The following is a 21,302-nucleotide window of genomic DNA, read 5'->3' as shown; positions in this document are numbered from 1 at the left end:
ATTGGACTGACAGAGGACCAACATTTCTGGTAATATTGAAAATACTGTCACGGTTCGGCCGGGCTCCCTCCTCAGACAATCAACACAGTCCGCTTCACCTGAGTCCTTACCACGATCACCTGCACCTCATTACCACAGCCACGCATAAAAGCGCTCCCCACACTCCTCTCCTTGTCCGATCTCGTACACACTATGTGGACCTAAAGCTTACTAGCCGAAAAGCTAAGTAAAGAACGACGCTTACCTACTGTTCCTTACCTGCTCCCTGTGCTCCTCTCTCCAGCCAGATCTGCGGTCTTTGTCCTTCTCCATCCGAGAAATCAGCTACTCACCTCGAGACGCCTCCACGCTGTTCCAGATCTTCATATCTTACAATAAAACGTTTGAGAAACTTCACTTTCCTCTGTGTCCGACTATGTATGTTACAAAAACAAAGTACATAGAAAATGTTCTTTTTGCACAATATAACTGAAAATAAAAATAAAAAAATGTTTTTCTTTTTAAAAAAAGCCAAGAGGGCACCTGCAGCCCTGAATGATAGGCTGCATAGGCTGCAACTGTTTGTGTAAACTGTGAATTGTTTCAAAAATGTATCTTCAGTGTTTTAAACCTTTAAACACCTTTACATAAATGTGCAAATGTGATTTTGATTTGTTTTTACTCCTAATAACGTAATAGTCAGGAGAAACATTGAATTCAATTCAATTCATTTCAAAACAATTCAGTTTTATTTGTATAGGGCCAAATCACAAAACAATCACCTCAAGGCACTTTACAAAAAACAAAAAACCACAAAAAATCTCCTATGACCAAGCACTTGGCGACAGTGGAGAGGAAAAACAGAATAAACCTCCAGCAGAACCAGGCTCTTTTTGGGTGGCCACCTGCCTCGACCAGTTGGGGTGAGTGGATAGAGGAGAGAGAAAACAACAGCAACAATAAACAACAGACACTGCAGGTTGGTGGGACCAGTAACTGCACATCAGCAACATACAGCTCCAGGACCAGGGACACTTGCAGAAGGTACATTGAGATATTTAATGTCAGGCTCTGCTGTGAATCATGTTTCCACCATAGCCTGTGTGTGGTCTACTGAACTTTTACAGATAATTCATTTTTAAATGATTCTTTATTAGAGCAAAGTCAGAATAAAAACTCTGGAAAAACTACTGGAGTGTGAACATCGTCTCCAGCTATCTAACAGGGTACCATATCATTACACACCATCTAAGAGAGGTCACCTGTTGATCTATGCAAGTGAATGCATGTCTTCTAATTTCATTTTATTTATTAATTTATTATTAAGCTAAATTTAGAATGAATTGTTTCATTGTTAACCCTCTACTTTCCCTGACTGACAGTTTGGCAAACACACAATGAGCAAGCGGTGTGTTAAACACTTAAAATCTCAGTTTTAATGTCACTTAAAAATGCCCCAACATCCACTGACTGTCTTACATGTTCCAAATGATAGAAAAATTCAAAAAAAGAAATTACCTGAAAATTGTTGATTGTGACTGTACTGTGCAACTGGAGTGTGAACGTCGCTTCATGCTAGACAAACATGCCATTACACACCATCTAAGCGTGGACTTCTGTCACTCCGTACAATGAATGAAAATGTGCATATTAATTAAATGTATTTCTTAAATTATTATTATTTGAATTTAAAATAAAACAATAAGTCAACTGATAGATTGTTCATCCCCCACCTTTACTGACTGGGAGTTTCGCAATTATTTATTATTTATTATGTGCGTTCAAATCTATCAATATCAATCAAATTCAAGTTTTAGTGTCACATAAAAACTCAAACATTCACTGTTTCTTCCATCCATCATACACTCTGAAAGTGAACCAAACAACAAGAACCACCACTCTCTTTGTAGTTATAATTTTGGTGTGGACTCTGCCATGCACTTGAATTAGAACAATTTGTAGAACTAGATATTTATCGTTATACTTACAATTACTGTTCTTAGAGTGGTGCACTATGGTCTGTTGCATTTGTTTGATCAAATAGTTTTGTCACATATCTGCTGATGTAAAGTCACTTTTGTAAAGAAACAGAAAATTCAAAAGAGGTCACAAACTTTTAAGCTGCACTGTAGTATGTCTCAAATGAAAGAAAAAGACTCCAAGCTGTTCTACTTTGCATCCATAATGGAGTGTGAACATCACTTCCTGCTATCTAACAGGCCCCCATGTCATTACACACCATCTAAGAGAAGAGCACAGTCACTCTATGCAAGTGAATAAAAGTCAGTCAATTTTATTTATTATTTTATTTTAAATGAAAATAAAATGAATGAGTGAAGGTGGAAAGAATGTTACCAATGAATTAAGTAACTGAGAGTTTAGCATGCACAGACTGTGTTGTGTTTTAAAGCTGAAAACATGTCACATGAAAAAAATCTCCAACATTCAAAGACTAAGGATTTTTTTTTTTTTTTAATTATTTTGTTGCAATAGAGGTTACTGACATGATGCAATAAACAAATGTACGTGTTTCTTTTACGCGTTTAAAACCTAAAACCTGCTGACCCTAACACATGGCATTGTAAAACTCTCTTAAGTGAAAGTGACTTATATGGCCAATATGGTGACCCATACTCGGAATTTGTGCTCTGCATTTAACCCAATTCTAAAGTGGACACACACAGCAGGGGACAGCCAACACTGTGGTGCCTAGGGGTCCAGTGCCTTGCTCAAGGGTCTCACCTCAGTCATGGTATTGAAAGTGGATAGGGTGCTGGCTATTCACTCTGTGCCAACAACAATTGCTGCCAGACCTGAGACTCGAACCTGCAATTTTCAAGTTACCAGTCCAACTCCCTATCCATTATGCCATGACTGCCCAGTGTTCATTTCAAAATATACAAAAATGAAAAATAGCAACCAAAATCCTTGTTGTTCTGTTTTTATTAAAGATGTATGTCTTAAGGCCTTTACACACCAAGACCAATGCAAATACTAAAGAGCAAAAGATTCAGAGGCAAATTAAACGCACCACAGATATTCACACCAAACAGGATGTGAACATGTGAATACGGCTTTTAAAAAATCACACTAAAAAAAAAAAGGATCCCTCAAGTGATGATGGCCTTGTGCTATAAGTCGCACTTTTTTTTACTCTTCTCGCTTGTCTGCGACTTATACAGCAATGCGTCTTATATGTGTATATTTACAGTAATTTTGTTGAGTAGTCACTAGCATTAGATGGCACTCTTGACTCAATTGAAGATAATATTGCATGGCCGAAAAAAGAAAAAGAACACTTCAGAGAAATAATTTAACGCCCAATATTTACATGAAATTCATAAACATCTTGAGTCTATGTAAACTTTGGACCAGAACAATATATATTCTATATTATATTAACCAAATCTTCCCTCATTTTTGTAGTATTTATTTTTGCTCCAAAGTCCTTCATAAAGACTTTTATAGGAAAAGGTTTTCTAAACACTAAACCATTAAAACTTCTTCCATGATGTAACAGTTTCTGTTCAGTTTCAGTTCCATAAGGTGCTTAAGTCTTACTCCTACTGTTATAGTTCTGTTCCAAGTGTGATCCCCCTAAAAAACATGGAAAAACAACCTACATCCTCATTTCTTGCTGTGTGTCTATTTGGTATTTTGTAATGTAATTATTATTTTCATTATAGTGAAGTTATTATCAAAGCAGCATCATAACTGACCTGTATATTTCAATGATTTCTAATTATTATTATATTTTCTAATTATTTGAGTGATTGGTTTCAATTTCTGAACTATTATTTGACAATAGCAACACAACATTCAAAAGAAATGTTGTGTATTAGGACACTTGTATTAGGACAACTTTTTGTTCAGTTTGCTTTCATTAGATAATGTACAAGAGTAAGAAACATAACACAGTATGTAACATTGTTGGCTCCTTGCTCAAAACAAATTCATGTCATTTCCCCTTCATACACATGACAGCATATGTGCACTTCACCTGCCGGGGTTGCATTTGTGTGTGTGTGTGTGTGTGTGTGTGTGCGTGTGTGCGTGCGTGCGTGCGTGCACGGGCATATGTGTGTGCATTTGTGGCCACTCAGCATTTTTTTGGCTCTGTTTCACCAGCAGAACAATATGTTTCTCTCTCTCCTGTCCTCACCGTGTTTGACAAGAATTTACTCAGTTTGCCAGGAGCCATCACTAGCAAAATGATAAGGAAAGACCTGTTTGGTAAAACACATTCCATGACATTGTACAATATCTTATTAGAAACAGTATGTATGTGTTGGAAGAGAAATATTAGACTCTTGCATTTCCTTGTCCCTAGTCTGTTGAGGCTAAATATATGAGTTTGGTACAGCTCCCTCCATTGTGAAACACTTTAAAAGCATCTGTTATAATGTTTTGTATTTTATTGGTCTTGTGATGAATAGGTTGGAAATAGGTGTGTGAGAGAAACATTCCTTATTATAATCACTCTAAAAAAAATAGAGGAGATCCATAAAAATGTTGGCTGCATCTGCAAATTCAGATCCAGGAATTGAAGTGAGGTGTCATGCTGAGACAAGGATTGTGTCTACGTAGTGATTAAATTCACACAAATAAAAAAAGAGATGCAGAGATAAATCATTTTAAAACACAATAGCTAAACAGCCCCATAGAAAATGCTGTGTAATCTGTCATGGGTGTGCTTCAACAACTTAAAGCACCTATCTGCTCTGTTTTCCAAATTCAACACAAGTATATAAGCTTCTATTTACCAACATATGAGGCTGTCTCAAAATGATCCCCCTTCGTCCTTCAATTTTCTACAGACCTCCTGCAAAAGTACATTTTAAAGGTGAGCAATGCAGTTAAAGGGTAAAAAGCAAAGTGTTAGGACAGACTGTCCTTGCAAGAAAAACAACAGCTACAGTTGTTTGTTCAAGTGTCTGAAAAAGACATGTTTATGTTTAAGTAAGAAAAATCTCTGCTGATGGGGTGAATTACAACTCTTGTCTGTCTCTTGTGTGTTAAACCTGGGCTCAAAATTGCAGACAGTTCACAGGCAAGACATGGGGAGAGGCAAAACAAGGAAATGCATGGTTTTTTTAACCAGCAACCAAGTAAAGGTGTACCAGGAAAAACAAGAACGATGAACAAAACATAGGAACTTAAAGTTTACACATGAGCATGAAAATCCAAAAGCAGAGGAAACCAGAATAATCCACAGATACAAGGAGAACTACAGGGCAACACATGGAATCTCACAGGGAACTCTCTGGAAAGGACAATGGCAGGTTGACAAGTAACAAAATCTGGCAATGGCATAAAGAACAAAGGCATGTACAGTATATTTACACACACAGCGAGACTAATTGGACACAGGAAATAATAATCAAGACAACTGAAAAATGTAAAGCAGGGTAACAAAGGAAATTCTTTTTAGATAAAAGTCAGGCTAAGGAAGTCCATGGGAGCCCTGACACTGTCAGAAGTGGGAAGTGTGATGTTATACAACAATAAATCTTTATATTGACATGTTTGGGGTGGATGACAATGACTGACAAGAAAGAACAGTTTTTGCTTACTATTTCTGAGGCACTGTGGAAACCATCTTGTATTACTATGGTGATTAATATCCAACTGAACTAAATGGCGACAGGCTTTCACATCCCATATTATGAAGGTGCTGGATTCTATTAAGACTCAATTCAATTCAATTCAATTTTATTTGTTATAGCACCAAATCACACTACAATCATCTCAAGGCACTTTACAAAAACAGTAATAAAACCCTAATGAGCAAGCACTTGGTGACATTAGAGAGGAAAAACTCCCTTTAACAGAAAAAACCTCCAGCAGAACCGGCGGCCATCTGCCTCGACCGGTTGGGGTGAGTGGATAGATGCCAGGAAGGAAGCCTAGAGGAAGACCAATGAGGAGGTTCTTGGATGTAGTGAAGGAGGACATGAGGATAGTTAGTGTGGGTGAGGAGAATACAGAGGACAGGGTTGAATGGAGGTGGATGATTCGCTGTGGCGACCCCTGAAGGGAGCAGCCAAAAGGAAAAGAAGGTGTCATAGGAAGGTCTGCAACTCCAGTGTTTATGGGGTTGTTTTATTGTAGCTCTATCCAAGAGCTTTTGTGTAACTAATTTGCTAACATGTAATGTAGAAGGCTTGATGTTTCAAGGCCTATTTTTCCATTTAAAGTTTTAGATAAGCAAAAAAATGTCTATTTGCTGTAAGGTTTTCAGTCTGACGAGCAATTTGGCCAATGAGCAAGAGTAAGAGGTTGGAACATTGTTTGAAATCGTCTTCTTTTTTTAGCAGTGAGGTGCAATTAAGGTTTAAAAGGACTGACGGCCTGGGGGTAATATTGATAGCTAGATATTCAGTATTGCTAGAGCTGTAGAATATTAGGTATCCTCAGATAGTGGCAGCATGGTTGATTTGTTCTAATTTATTTTTTGAGATCTTGCAGAATGCACTGTGTTGATAGTATGTTGCATATAACAATTAATAATCTGCATAGAGACTATGTTGTGTTCTGGGTCTTGTAATCCTTTAAATATATTGTTATGTATCATTGCTACTGCTAAAGGTTCAATAAAAATGGCAAAATAGGGACACTGAGAGTGATCACCCTTGCCTGTTTTCCTGGTGAAAAAATGAAACTTTGAGGTGACCCCATTTGTCCCTATTGTGGCCTTAGGTGAAGTGCATAGTGTTTTTGTCCAATGGATGAACTCCTCCCAAACCAAACTTGCATAATATCATAAAAAAAGGTCACTTAACTTTATTTGCTTTTTCTGCATCTAATGATATGTTTATGGATTTGGCTGTTTTGTACAATACTAATGAAGTTAAAGTGACTATGGATGTTATCTGAAGGATTTCTGTTTCTTATGAAGCCTATTTTGATCCAAGTGAATTAATATTACAGTCCCTATTCTGGTGGATTGGGTCTTTCTTTAGTTTTTATAAGAGTGTCAGTGTGGCTGTATTCATATGGATTGGTATTATTAGAGTTTCTTACTATAGTGAAAGTATTTGTATTTTAGTTGTTAACCTGTTTTCCATACTATGGAGGGTGAGGTTTTTGGGGAAGAGGAGTACAGAAACCTGATAAAATCCTTCAGTGACTGGGAAGCACAAAAACTGCCTCCTACCAAACACCTCTAAAACCAAGGAGATGGTAGTGGATTTAAGCTCCCTCCTCATGGTGCCAGCCCACAAATATTTAGATGTACACCTAAACAATAGGTTGGACTGGTCATTACACAGATGTTCTATATAAAAAAGGGCAGAGATGACTTTTCCTCCTAAGATGTCTTAGGCCCTTAGATGTCTGCAGGAAGATTCTGCACGTTTTACCAAACTATGGTAGCAAGTGTGCTGTTTATGCTGCAGTTTGCTGGGGAGGCAGCATAAAGTACAAGGATGCGAGGCAGCTGGACAAACTGGTGCAAAAACCTGGTTCAGTGACTAGAGTGAGGCTGGACTCACTGGAGTCTGTGGTGGACATAGAAAAAGGTAGAGGCCATTCTAGAATACACTGATCATCTGTCAGGTGTTGCGAGAAGAAGAGAACCCAGGCGCAGAGCCGAATGAGTCAGTTTATTCAATTTAGCTAAGGAAAGGAGACGGGCCGCGTCTCCGATTGAGGAGCGTGTTCCAAGGGAACGGCAGCTGGTTGACAGACAACAATCCAGGGAATGCCCCAACTTGCCAGTGCAGGCGTCGAGAGGCGAACACCTCTCTTGGGTCTGGATCCAAATTCGCCTGCAGCGACGGAGGTGGTGCTGGACCGAAAGTTATGCTCCTGTTCCTGGACAGGGGAGGCAGGTAACCTCAAAGGGGGTGAGACCGGCGGCGTAACTCACCTGTGAATTGTGGCTGTACTCCACCCAGGGAAGACTAGCACTCTATGAGGTGGGATTAGTAGCGGTCACACAGCGGAGGCGGTCTCCAGCTCCTGGTTAGTACGCTTGGACTGGCCATTGGACTGGGGGTGGAATCCGGAGGACAGGCTGACGGAAGCCCCGAGACCTCTGCAGAACGCCCGCCAGATCCGTGATGTGAATTGTGACCCTCTATCCAACACCCTGTCCTGGGGAATTCCGTGTAATTGGAAGACGTGTTGTGTGAGGAGCTGGGCAGTTGGGCCGTGGGCAGCTTGGGCAGGGGAACGAAGTGCGCTGCCTTGGAAAAACGGTCCACAATGGTTAAAATTACTGTTACCTTGCGACGGCGGGAGGCCCATAATGAAATTCAGTGCAATGTGGGACCATGGCTGCGCTGGAGTGGGCAGAGGATGGAGAAGTCCCACAGCCGGTCGGTGAGAAGTCTTGGCGGAGATGAATGCCCGGATATCCACCAAAACCAAACCACCAAAACCTCCTCCTGACGAGGTTTCGGGTTCGAGTCCCAGGTCAATGCTGCCACTACACGGTGAGAAGGAAGGATGAGCTCTGGTGATGTAGCCGACCCGGCCTGGAAGAATTGTCGGCAAAGAGCATTGCGCTTGACATTACGGGACCCGGGCCGATAGGTCATTATAAAGTCGAACCTCCTGAAGAATAAAGCCCAGCGCGCTTGGCGGGAATTCAGCCTCCTGGCCGACCGTATATATTCTAGGTTCTTGTGATCAGTCCAGACGACAAAAGGCTGTTCTGCTCCCTCCAGCCAATGCCTCCACTCCTCCAAGGCTAGTTTTATCGCCAGTAATTCTCGGTTTCCCACATCATAATTGGTCTCGGCCGAGGAGAGGCGCCTCGAAAAAAAGGCGCAAGGATGGAGTTTGAGATCCTTTTCTGATCGCTGGGAGAGGACGGCGCCTACACTGACATCCAAAGCATCCACCTCCACCATGAATTGACAGTGGGGATCGGGTTGAATCAGGATGGGGGCCGATGTGAAACGTCTCTTGAGAGAGAGGAAAGCCTCCTCAGCCTGTTGATCCCAGGTGAAGGGAACATTAGTCGAAGTGAGCCAGGTTAAGGGTTGGGCTATACCACTATAGTTATGAATAGAGCGGCGATAAAAGTTCGCAAAACCCAAAAACTGCTGGAGCCCCCTCCCGCTTGTGGGTCGTGGCCAATCGATCACCACACGAACCTTGTCTGGGTCAGCTCTTAACCTTCCCATCTCAATGATGCAACCCAGGAAAGGGATGCTCGAAAAATGAAACTTGCACTTTACTGCTTTAACAAATAACCGGTTTTCTAATAGCCTCTGTAACACTTTGCGGACGTGAACAGTGTGCTCGTCTAAGTATTCGAAATGGCCGAGGGGAGCTTTAAAAGTGGTTTTCCATTCATCTCCCTCACGAATTCGAATCAGATGGTAAGCGTTGCGGAGATCCAGCTTCGTGAAAACCGTTGCCCCCTGCAGGGCCTCAAACGCCAAGGTCAGCAAAGGCAGGGGATAAGGTTCTTAATGGTGATTTCATTGATGCCTCTGTAATCAATACATGGCCGCAACGTCTTATCGTTCTTAGCTACAAAGAAGAACCCCGAGCTGACAGGGGATGACGAGGGCTGAATTATACCGGAGGCCAGGGACTCCCTGATATACATCTCCATTGATTCCCTCTCGGGGCGGGACAGATTGTACAGCCTGCTAAAAGGCAGGGTGGCCCCCGGGAGGAAATTGATGGCACAGATGGTGAGGGGGAAGTGACACTGCTCTTTCCTTCTCAAAGACCTTGGCCAGGTCATGGTAGCAATCAGGAACTAAGGCGAGATCAGGCGCTGGCCACAGTGGAGACTCAGGTTCCTTAGTCAGGGAAAGCACGGCACGAAGGCGGGATACGTGGCAATATGAATTCCACCCGATAATCGAGCCCAGTCAATTTGGGTGTTGTGAAGACACAACCACGGGTGTCCAAATAATAAAGGGGTGACCGGTGAGGAAATAATCTTAAAACAAATCTCCTCTCGGTGTTTGCCCGACAGGAGTAAGGTTAGTGGTACTGTAGCGTGGATTACCCGAGCTAAGAGCCGCCTGTCTAGTGCATCTGCACGAATGGTATGGGATAAGGGGCTTAGTGGAATGCACAGACGAGTAGCCAGTTCTGCATCTAAAAAATTGTCACTTGAGCCGGAATCAATTAAGACCGGCAGGGAATAATTACGGTGACGAAGCACCAGTGTGGCTGGCAACTGGAGACGAAGGTGACGTACCTGGTTATTGATTTGGCTCACCAAGATTCCCAGGCCTACTGGTGAGCCTGATCTTTTGGCCACTCGGGAAAGACGGGGCATGTAGCTAGAAAATGTCCAAGGTCGCCACAGTAGCGGCAGCGGCCCTGGCACTCACATCGCCGTCGTTTGGCTGGTGTCAATCTGGCCCGACCCAGCTGCATGGGCTCCTCGAGTTCGGTGGTTGGTGAAGGAGAGGGATCTCCGGTCTCCGGTTTGTATGGGTTGGTGGTCAACCTGAGCCGGCGGAAACCAGCCTCCCCTGGTCTCTCCCTCCGTCGTTCCCGCATGCGGTTGTCCAGGCGAGTGGCTAGGTCAACCAGGGAGTTCAAGGAAGGTTCTTCCTCCTGACAAGACAGCTGGTCTTTTAGTTGTTCAGCCAAGCCCTTGACAAACAGTCCTCTTAACTCCTTGACCCTCAGCCCACCTCTGCCGCCAATGTCCTGAACTCGATGGACTAGTCAGTCACACTGCTTGCTCCCTGGTGGAGGACAAGGAGGCGTTTAACAGCCGTGCCAGAATGGTCTGGGTGGTCGAACATCTGGCAGAATGCCAGTAAGAAACCAGGGTGAAATCAGACATTGGACGAGCAGAGAACTCGGCCTGGGCCCAACTGAGTGTCCTGTCCCTTAATAGTCCAAACACAAAAGATATGCGTGCCTCCTCCGAGGGCAATGCTATTGGCCGTAGCTTAAACACATTTGTGCACTGCTGGATAAAACCCCGGCACTTATCGGGATCTCCGCTGTAAGGTGGGGGGTCTGTAACATAGGAGTCTCGAAGGGCTGGGGGTGGTGGCGAGGCAACAGGATCAGAGGTCTGAAGATCAGGCTTTGTCAGCGGGGCTGCTGGCCCCAGGCGAATGGAGAGAGAGTGCACCTGTTCCGTCAGCTGGGAGACCTGGAGAAGTAGCTGGCAGTTTGCGTGCGTCCATAAGTGACCGGAGTGCTTGATCGTGTTCTCCCAGCAATGCTCCTTGCCGAGAGAAAGCCTCACAGAGATCTGTTCTTTTAGTCGCGATCTCTCTTCCTGAATCTGCCAGTTCATTCTGTCAGGTGTTGCGAGAAGAAGAGAACCCAGGCACAGATGCGAAAGAGTCAGTTTATTCAATTTAGTTAAGGAAAGGAGACGGGCAGCGTCCCTGATCGAGGAGCATGTTCCGAGGAAACGGCGGCTGGTTGACGGCAGGCGGACAGACAACAATCCAGGTAATGCCCCAACTCGCTGGTGCAGGCGTTGAGAGGCGAACACCAACAGCACACACGCCGACAGGTGAGCAGCCAGGCAGCCAAGGAGAAGAGCCTGTGAAGGAGAAGACACTGGTAAGTACGGCGGTATCGTTTCTCTTTTCTTTTATAGAAATATTGGCCTAAACTTTCACTACCAAGGAAAACTGGCGATGTGACTGAAGACGACCGGAACTTTTATGGTGGTTGTGGTAAATTGGTTGCACGCCTGCTCTTCTCACACACCTGCCTGGAATTAAGACAAACAAGACGGAGAGGGGAAAAGGAGAGAGACACACTAGGCAGGAGGAGGGCCAGCACTGCAGCCTCATGACATCATCCCATTCACAACAGCCTGATGGAGCAGAGAAGCAGCTGCAGTGGACAACTCACCTCACTGAGCTGCAGGACTGAACGATACAGGAGATCCTTCATCCCAACTGCAATCAGGGTCTAGCAGATGACAACTGACTACTTTGACTACTCTCACCACTTACTAATTAACTACAAGCCTATCTGAATTTGCTCTTGGGGATGAATAATATTTATCTTATTTAGCTGCGTGTGCCATTTGTAAATTAGAGCTGCATTCATGAGTGGATAACCTGCTATAAACTAATGGTAAATATATGCAGGTGGAACCTCAGAGACAGCAAGCAGGCAGCAAATTTATAAAACCAGACAAAGCTCCTGAGAGAGAAATGGTCTAACACTATACTTCTACAGTAAATCAAGAGAGAGCAATGAGTGAAAAAAGGAGGCTGGGGAATGCTCCACTCTAATATTTATGAATCATTCATTTGTTGTGGCAAGGAAGGTAGACAGACAGGAATGCAACAATCCATCCCTGGAGCTGCAAGGTATTTGAATGTTGAAAAATGCATGAGCGTTTTTATTGATAGAAACATAGATCGCCCTTTGATGGATGGCGTCTGATACCTCAACACAAACAGGAGGGAAAGAAAGCAAAGGCTCATGCTTATGTGTTTATTCCCATTTGACTTTATTTATAATGCTCTGACTGTGTGGGCGAGTCTGTCTGTCTATGAGCAGATCTATCTATAAGAACTTGAACATGAGCAGAAAACAATGCAGAGAGAAATTCCATAAAATGGAAGCATTTGTGAAATAATCCTTGGTAGAAAAGAAAAATTGACTGAAACTGCAGTTTTTAATACAATACTTTCTCTAGTTTCCTCAAAAAATAAAATAAAACAAAATGTAAGTGTCAGGATTCTAAAGGTTTTGTATTTATTTTTCCCTGTTTTTCGTTTTTCCCTTTTTCTTCTTCCTGCCGGTTTGGGAATGGGCATGGTTAGAGTGGTTGATGCATCGCTGCGCCTGATCATCAATCAGTTGCTCTATAAACCATTGGATTTCCATGTTCAAGCTGTTGGAAGATTCATTCATTCATTCCTTCTTTTATTTATTTATTCATTCATTCAGAGTCATTCGGACTCACTAAGGTTCATTTAGCTCGAGTGGAATTCAGCATAGCCTTTGCTTTGTGTTTAACTTCAGTATTAGGATTTCAGCATTTAGCATCAGTTAGTGTGCATGTTACTCTGTTCACTTCATGAGAAAATAAATTCTCATTTATTTAAACTACTATAACTTTTGGAGAGTATCTGCATACAGGTCATGCTACTAACTCCTTGCAGACAGACCCTGCAGAGACCGACCATAACATGGACCCAGCAGACGGCCGCTCCAAACAGGAGGCTTTTGAGGAAGTACAGGGAGAAGTGTATTACCTCTTTTCATTGGTTTCCTCTGCTACTTCCCCCAGCCAAATACGACTGGAAATGTAAGCATGCACAGGTTTGGTGGTTTGGCTATGACAATTATAAGCAATGTCTTATGTTTTAGAAACTAAGAGAAGACATTCATGCGTACTTTGATGACTAGAAAGAGTCTCTCCTTAAGATACATATGAACCTACAGTGGGTATGGAAAGTATTCAGACCCCTTTAAATTTTTCACTCTTTGTGTCATTGCAGCCATTTGCCAAAATCACAAAAGTTCATTTTATTTCTCATTAATGTACACTCAGCACCCCATCTTGACAGAAAAAAAACAGAAATGTAGAAATTTTTGCAAATTTATTAAAAAAGAAAAACTGAAATATCACATGGTCATAAGTATTCAGACCCTTTGCAGTGACACTCATATTTAACTCACATGCTGTCCATTTCTTCTGATCCTCCTTGAGATGATTCTGCTCCTTCATTGGAGTCCAGCTGTGTTTAATTAAACTGATTGGACTTGATTAGGAAAGGCACACACCTGTCTATATAAGACCTTACAGCTCACAGTGCATGTCAGAGCAAATGAGAATTATGAGGTCGAAGGAACTGCCCAAGGAGCTCAGAGACAGAATTGTGGCAAGGCACAGATCTGGCCAAGGTTACAAAAGAATTTCTGCATCACTCAAGGTTCCTAAGAGCACAGTGGCCTCCATAATCCTCAAATGGAAAAAGTTTGGGACTGGGCTGGGCCAGTCAAGAATGGTCAAAGAGTTGTTCCGAAGCCACTCCTTTGTTATTTTAGCTGTGTGCTTAGGGTCATTGTCCTGTTGAAAGGTGAACCTTCGGTCCAGTCTGAGGTCCTGAGCACTCTGGAAGAGGTTTTCTTCCAGGATATCTCTGTACTTGGCCGCATTCATCTTTCCTTCAATTGCAACCAGTTGTCCTGTCACTGCAGCTGAAAAACACCCCCACAACATGATGCTCCCACCACCATGTTTCACTGTAGGGATTGTATTGGGCAGGTGATGAGCAGTGCCTGTTTTTCTCCACACATACCGCTTAGAATTAACGCCAAAAAGTTCAATCTTGGTCTCATCAGACCAGAGAATCTTATTTCTCATAGTCTGGGAGTCCTTCATGTGTTTTTTGGCAAACTCTGTGCAGGCTTTCATGTGTCTTGCACTGAGGAGAGGCTTCCATCGGGCCACTCTGCCATAAAGCCCCGACTGGTCGAGGGCTGCAGTGATAGTTGACTTAGTGGAACTTTCTCCCATTTCCCTACTGCATCTCTGGAGCTCAGCCACAGTGATCTTTAGGTTCTTCTCTACCTCTCTCACTAAGACTCTTCTCCCACGATTGCTCAGTTTGGCTGGACGGCCAGGTCTAGGAAGAGTTCTGGTCGTCCCAAACTTTTTCCATTTGAGGATTATGGAGGCCACTGTGCTCTTAGGAACCTTGAGTGATGCAGAAATTCTTTTGTAACCTTGGCCAGATCTGTGCCTTGCCACAATTCTGTCTCTGAGCTCCTTGGGCAGTTCCTTCGACCTCATAATTCTCATTTGCTCTGACATGCACTGTGAGCTGTAAGGTCTTATATAGACAGGTGTGTGCCTTTCCTAATCAAGTCCAATCAGTTTAATTAAACACAGCTGGACTCCAATGAAGGAGCAGAACCATCTCAAGGAGGATCAGAAGAAATGGACAGCATGTGAGTTAAATATGAGTGTCACTGCAAAGGGTCTGAATACTTATGACCATGTGATATTTCAGTTTTTCTTTTTTAATAAATTTGCAAAAATTTCTACATTTCTGTTTTTTTTCTGTCAAGATGGGGTGCTGAGTGTACATTAATGAGAAATAAAATGAACTTTTTTGATTTTGGCAAATGGCTGCAATGACACAAAGAATGAAAAATTTAAAGGGGTCTGAATACTTTCCGTACCCACTGTTTGTAAATAGATAGATAGATAGGAGGAGCAGGAAGACCCCAGTCCCTGTCTCCATCCTTGGAGACGAAGTAGAGATTGTGGACTCCTACAAATACCTTGGAGTCCACATTAACAACAAACTGGACTGGTCAAACAATACAGATGCACTCTTCAAGAAAGGACAGAGCAGACTGTTCTTCCTCAGGAGACTCTGTTCCTTTGGTGTGTGCAACAAGCTACTGAAGAAGTTCTATCAGTCTGTAGTAGCGAGTGCACTGTTCTTTGCAGTTGTGTGCTGGGGAGGTGGCATCAAGGCTGGTGAGGCCAACAGACTAAACAAGTTGATCAGGAAGGCAAAATATGTTGTTGGACTGGAACTGGACAGTCTGGAGGCTGTGGCAGAGAGTAGGATGGTGGACAAAATCAACTCCATACTGGACAATCCTGTCCACCCACTTCATGAGGAATTGTGGCGAATGGGAAGTTCATTCAGCCACAGACTAATTCCTCCTAAAGCCAAGACTGAGAGATTCAGGAAGTCTTTTTTGTCCACGGCCATAAGACTCTATAATTCCACAATATATACAATAACACACACACACACACACACCACTTACACACGCATGCATGCATGCACACACACACATACACACATACATACCCACACACACATACACAATAACTGCTGTAACAATGTCCCCTTGGGGATTAATAAAGTACTTCTTCTTCTTCTTCTTCTTCTTTATTCATCCCCCATGGGGGAAATTCAGAATATATGCCACTTATATAGACCAGGAGACAGGCAAGCCTAAGCACAGCATGGGGGAAGGCTTCAGAAGGGAATCAAGAGATGCAAAGCACAGTTACAAATAGTACATAGAAAACCAGTTCAAAGACAACTCTCGTAGCATGTGGAAGAGCATTAAGGCACTTATTGTAACTTGACTTAATTAGTTTTGATTGGTTTCACTGGTACCTGCTCTTTGCCCTGTAATTACCAATCTGCTTCACCTTTGGCTCTCTGCATAAAAGCAGGTCTGCAGCCACACACCTTTTGCCATATTGTGAAGTTACTTTATGGTGCTCACCATCCAGCCCTGCCTGAACAAAACCTGATTCCAGAGGCCTCACCTGATTTTTAAAGGCATTACCTGTTCCCTGATTGCCTTACCTGCTTCCTGAAGGCTTTACCTGACTCTGGATGGCCAAATCTGATTATTGAATGCCTTACCTGTTTCTTTAAAACCTAACATGTTTCCAGAAGGCAAAACCTGACCTCCTGTGAGCTAACCTGATACCTGAGAGCTCACCTGATTCCTGAGGCAGAATCCATCTCATGAAAAATGACCTGATTTCTCAAAACCTAACTGGACTTGCGAATATGTCACCTGATTCCTGAAAACTTAACCTGACTTCTGAGCACCTAACCTGAGCCCTGAAGGCATTACCTGACTCCTGATAGCCTAACTGGATCCTTGAATGCCTGACCTGAATCCTGAAGGTTTCACCTGATTCTGGATAACCTTAATCTGACTTCCAAAGGTATTACTTGATTCCTGATGGCCAAATTTGATTTCTGAGTGCTCAACCTGATTCCTGCGTGCCTGACCTGGACTCTAAATGAGAATAGTATTTGTATGTCTGACCCAAACTTAATAGTAACCTTGATTTGTTTTCCTGAAATAACTCCTGCTGCTACTTGTTACCTATTCCTGGGCTTCTCTTAGTTTTCTGTCAATTATCTGGCCTGTACCTGTACCTTAACCTTTGTTTTTGTTTCAACCCTGAAGCTACCTGCATTTATCTACCTGAACTGACCTTGTTTTTTGGCTTGGATATTAAGTTAAACCATACATATGTGTGATTTGGTGGTGGTTAGGGTGATTCTGTTCACCTTATACATGCTTCCTTTAAGCAATGTTATTAGGAAGCACTTCATTAATTACCACTGCTGTGCAAATGACACTGTATCTGCCTATGAAACCTGTTAACACAAACCAGTTAACCAGACTTCAAGCATGTCTAAAGGACATAAAGGCCTGGATGACCAGTAACTTTCTACTTTTAAATTCAGAGGAAACAGAAGTTATTGTATTTGGGCCTAAAAACCTCAGAAACAACTTTTCTAACAATATAGCTACTTTTCACAGCATAGCTCAGGTGTCTAGCACCATTGGGAAACACTTCAGAGTTAATTTTGACCAGTATATGTCCTTTAATTCACACAAAACAAATCACTACAGCTGCCTTCTTTCACTGGTGCAATATTGAAAAAATTAGGAACACCCTGTCTCAAAATGATGCGGAAAAACTAGTCCATGCATTTGTTACTTCAAGGCTAGATTACTGTAACTCATTACTATCAGTATGTTCCAGTATCTCCATAAAAAGCCTCCAGTTAATCCAGAATGCTGCAGCCAGAGTCCTGACAGGAACTAGCAAGAGAAATCATATTTCTCCTATATTAGCTTCATTGGCTCCCTGTAAAATACAGAATTGAATTTAAAATCCTTCTTCTCACATACAAATCCCTTCATGATCAAGCTCCTTCATACCTTAAGACCTCATGGTACCATATTAACCCAATAGAGCACTTCGCTCTCAGAGTGCAGGTCTACTTGTGGTTCCCAGAGTTTCCAAAAGCAGAGTGGGAAGCAGAGCCTTTAGGTATCAAGCTACGCTCCTGTGGAACCAGCTCCCAGTCTGGGTTCAGGAGGCAGACAGAACTGTACTTTTAAGGCTAGACTTAAAACCTTCCTCTTTGAAAAAGCATATAGTTAGGGCTGGCTTCAGGTAACGCTGAACCATCCCTTAGTTATGCTGCTATAGGCCTAGACTGCCCGAGGACTGGAAGTTGAAGGTGTGATGTTGAATGTTGTCAGTGGTTATGCCCCACAGGTAGGATGTGAGTTAGAAGAGAAGGACAAATTCTGGAGGGAGATGGATGAGGTGATTCAGGGTATCCCTAGTGGTGAGAGAGTGGTGATTGGGGCAGACTTTAATGGACATGTTGATGAGGGAAACAGAGGTGACGAGGAAGTGATGGGTAAGTTTGGTATGCAGGACAGGAATGCAGAAGGACAGATAGTGGTAGACTTCAGAAAAAGGATGGAAATGGTTGTAGTGAACACATTTTTCCAGAAAAAGGAGGAGCATAAGGTGACATATAAGAGTGGAGGCAGGAGAACACAAGTTGATTACATCTTGAGCAGATATTTCAACCTGAAAGAGATCAGTGACAGCAAAGTAGTGGTTGGGGAGAGTGTAGCCAGACAGCATAGGATGGTGGTGTGTAGGATGACTCTGGTGGTGAGGAAGATGACGAGGACAAGGGCAGAACAGAGGACCAAGTGGTGGAAGTTGAAAGGAAGAGTGTTGTGTAGCTTTCAGGGAGGAACTGAAACAAGCTCTGGGAGGTCAGGAGGTTCTTCCAGATGACTGGACAGCTACAGCTAAAGTGATCAGGGAGACAGGTAGGAGGGTACTTGGTGTGTCATCTGGAAAAAGGAAAGCAGATAAGGAGACTTGGTGGTGGAATTAGGAAGTTCAGGAGTGTATTAAGAGGAGAAGGTTAGCTAAGAAGAAGTGGGACACTGAGAGGACAGAAGAGAACAGACAGGAATACAGGGAGATGCAGCGTAAGGTGAAGGTAGAAGTGGCAAAGGCTAAACAAAGGGCATATGAGGATTTGCATGATAGATTGGACACTAAGGAGGGAGAGGTGGATTTGTACAGGTTGGCCAGGCAGAGAGACAGAGATGGGAAGAATGTGCATCAGGTTAGGGTGATTAAGGACAGGGATGGAAATGTGTTGACAGGTGCCACAAGTGTGATTGAAATATGGAAGGAATACTTTGAAGAGTTTATGAATGTTGGAAAATGTTAGAGAGCACAGAGAAGAAGAGGTGAGGAAGGCGTTGACGATGATGAAGAGTGGAAAGGCAGTTGGCCCTGACGGCATACATGTGGAGGTATGGAAGTATTTAGGAGAGGTGGCAGTAGAGTTTTTCACTGGGCTATTTAACAGGCTCTGAGAGGATGCCTGAGGAATGGAGGAGAAGTGTACTGGTGCCCAACAAGGGAGACGTGCAGAGTTGTGGAAACTACAGAGGAATAAAGCTGATGAGTCACACAATGAAGTTACGGGAAAGAGTAGTGGAGGCTAGGCTGAGGTCAGAAGTGAGCATTTGTGAGCAGCAGTATGGTTTCGTGCCAAGAAAGAGTACCACAGATGCAATATTTGCTTTGAGAATGCTGATGGAGAAGTACAGAGAAGTCCAGAAGGAGCTGCATTGTGTCTTTGTAGATTTGGAAAAAGCGTATGACAGGGTGCCAAGAGAGGAGCTGTGGTTTTGTATGAGGAAGTCTGGAGTGGCAGAGAAGTATGTTCGAGTGGTCCAGGACATGTATGAGAGCTGTAGGACAGTGGTGAGGTGTGCTGTAGGGGTGACAGAGGAGTTCAAGGTGGAGGTGGGACTGCACCAAGGATTGGCTTTGAGCCCCTTCTTGTTTGCTGTGGTGATGAACAGGCTGACAGATGAGGTTAGACAGGAATCTCCATGGACCATGATGTTTGCAGATGACATTGTCATCTGTAGTGAGAGTAGGGAGCAGGTGGAGGAAAATCTAGACAGGTGGAGGTTTGCTCTGGAAAGGAGAGGAATGAAGGTTAGCCACAGTAAAACAGAGTACATGTGTGTAAATGAGAGGGACTCAAGTAGAACGGTGAGGTTACAGGGAGTACAGGTGAAGAAGGTGGAGGATTTTAAGTACCATAGGGTCAACAGTCCAGAGCAACGGAGAGTGTGGGAAAGAAGTGAAGAGACGTGTGCAAGCAGGTTGGAACGGGTGGAGGAAAGTGTCAGGTGTGATGTGTGACAAAAGAGTGTCAACAACAATGAAAGGAAAGGTGTACAAGACAGTGGTGAGACCAGCAATGTTGTATGGTTTAGAGACAGTTGCACTGAGAAAAAGGCAGGAAGAAGAGCTGGAGGTAGCAGAGCTGAAGATGTTGAGGTTCGCTCTGGGAGTGACGAGGATGGACAGGATCAGGAATGAGTACATCAGAGGGACAGCTCATGTTAGATGTTTTGGAGAAAAAAGCCAGGGAAGCCAGATTGAGATGGTTTGGACATGTTCAGAGGAGGGACAGTGAATACATTGGTAAAAGGATGCTGAGGTTAGAGCTGCCAGGAATGAGGCCTAGAGGAAGACCAAAGAGGAGGTTCTTGGATGTAGTGAAGGAGGACATGAGGATTGTTTGTATGGGTGTGAAGGATACAGAGAATAGAGTAAAATGGAGGCAGAGTATTTGCTGTGGCGACTCCTGTTGGGAGCAGCCGAAAGGAGGAGAAGAAGAAGAAGAATGTCACTAACCTTGTGCTCTCTCTCTCCCCTAGTTTGTGCTCTCTCTCTCTCTCTCTCTCTCTCTCCCTGTCCTCTCTCTCTCTCTGTACCTTCTGCAGGTGTCCCCAGTCCTGGAGCTGTATATCGGTGATGTGAAGTTACTGGCCCCACCAACCTGCAGTGTCTATTTTTTGTTTATTGTTGCTGTTGCAACTTTTCTCTCTCCCCTATCCACTCACCCCAACCGGTCGAGGCAGATGGCCGCCCAAACTGAGCCCGGTTCTCCTGGAGGTTTTTCCTTCCGTTAAAGGGAGTTTTTCCTCTCCACTGTCGCCAAGTGCTTGCTTGGGATTTGTTGGGTTTTTTGTTTTTCTAAAGTGCTTTGAGATGGTTTGTATTGTGATTTGGTGCTATACAAATTGAATTGAATTGAATATGTCAGGCAATGCTGTGTTTTGTCCTGAAATGTTATGTCAAGAAAGATAAGAATTTCAATCTAACATTTCAAGTCCAAACAAACCCAAATTAATGATGAAAACGTGAATGAGTCTCTGTATTACACTATGGAATGATGCGGTAGACAATGAAGACGGACAAACACAAATTTAAAAGATAGTTATGTGCACCTATTTTGGCAATCAGTGCATATATACAGTACTTACTGAGTTGTAGTACTTGCAGAATTGGCAGTCATTATGGAATATCCTGAAGTGTTAATTGAAATGCAAGCTTTTATTTGGAAATACATCTTGCTTGTGTTACATCTCACTATATCCCCAGGCAAGCTTTTCCTAAACATGGCACTGATAAAATCTGCATTGTTGAATTATTCATTCTCTGAGCCAGACATGTCAGTTTAAATTATTTGAAGCTTTCATTGGCTGTA

Source organism: Mastacembelus armatus, chromosome 16, assembly GCF_900324485.2.
Source record: "Mastacembelus armatus chromosome 16, fMasArm1.2, whole genome shotgun sequence".
NCBI lineage: Eukaryota > Metazoa > Chordata > Actinopteri > Synbranchiformes > Mastacembelidae > Mastacembelus > Mastacembelus armatus.
Note: the sequence above shows the minus strand (reverse complement) of the source record.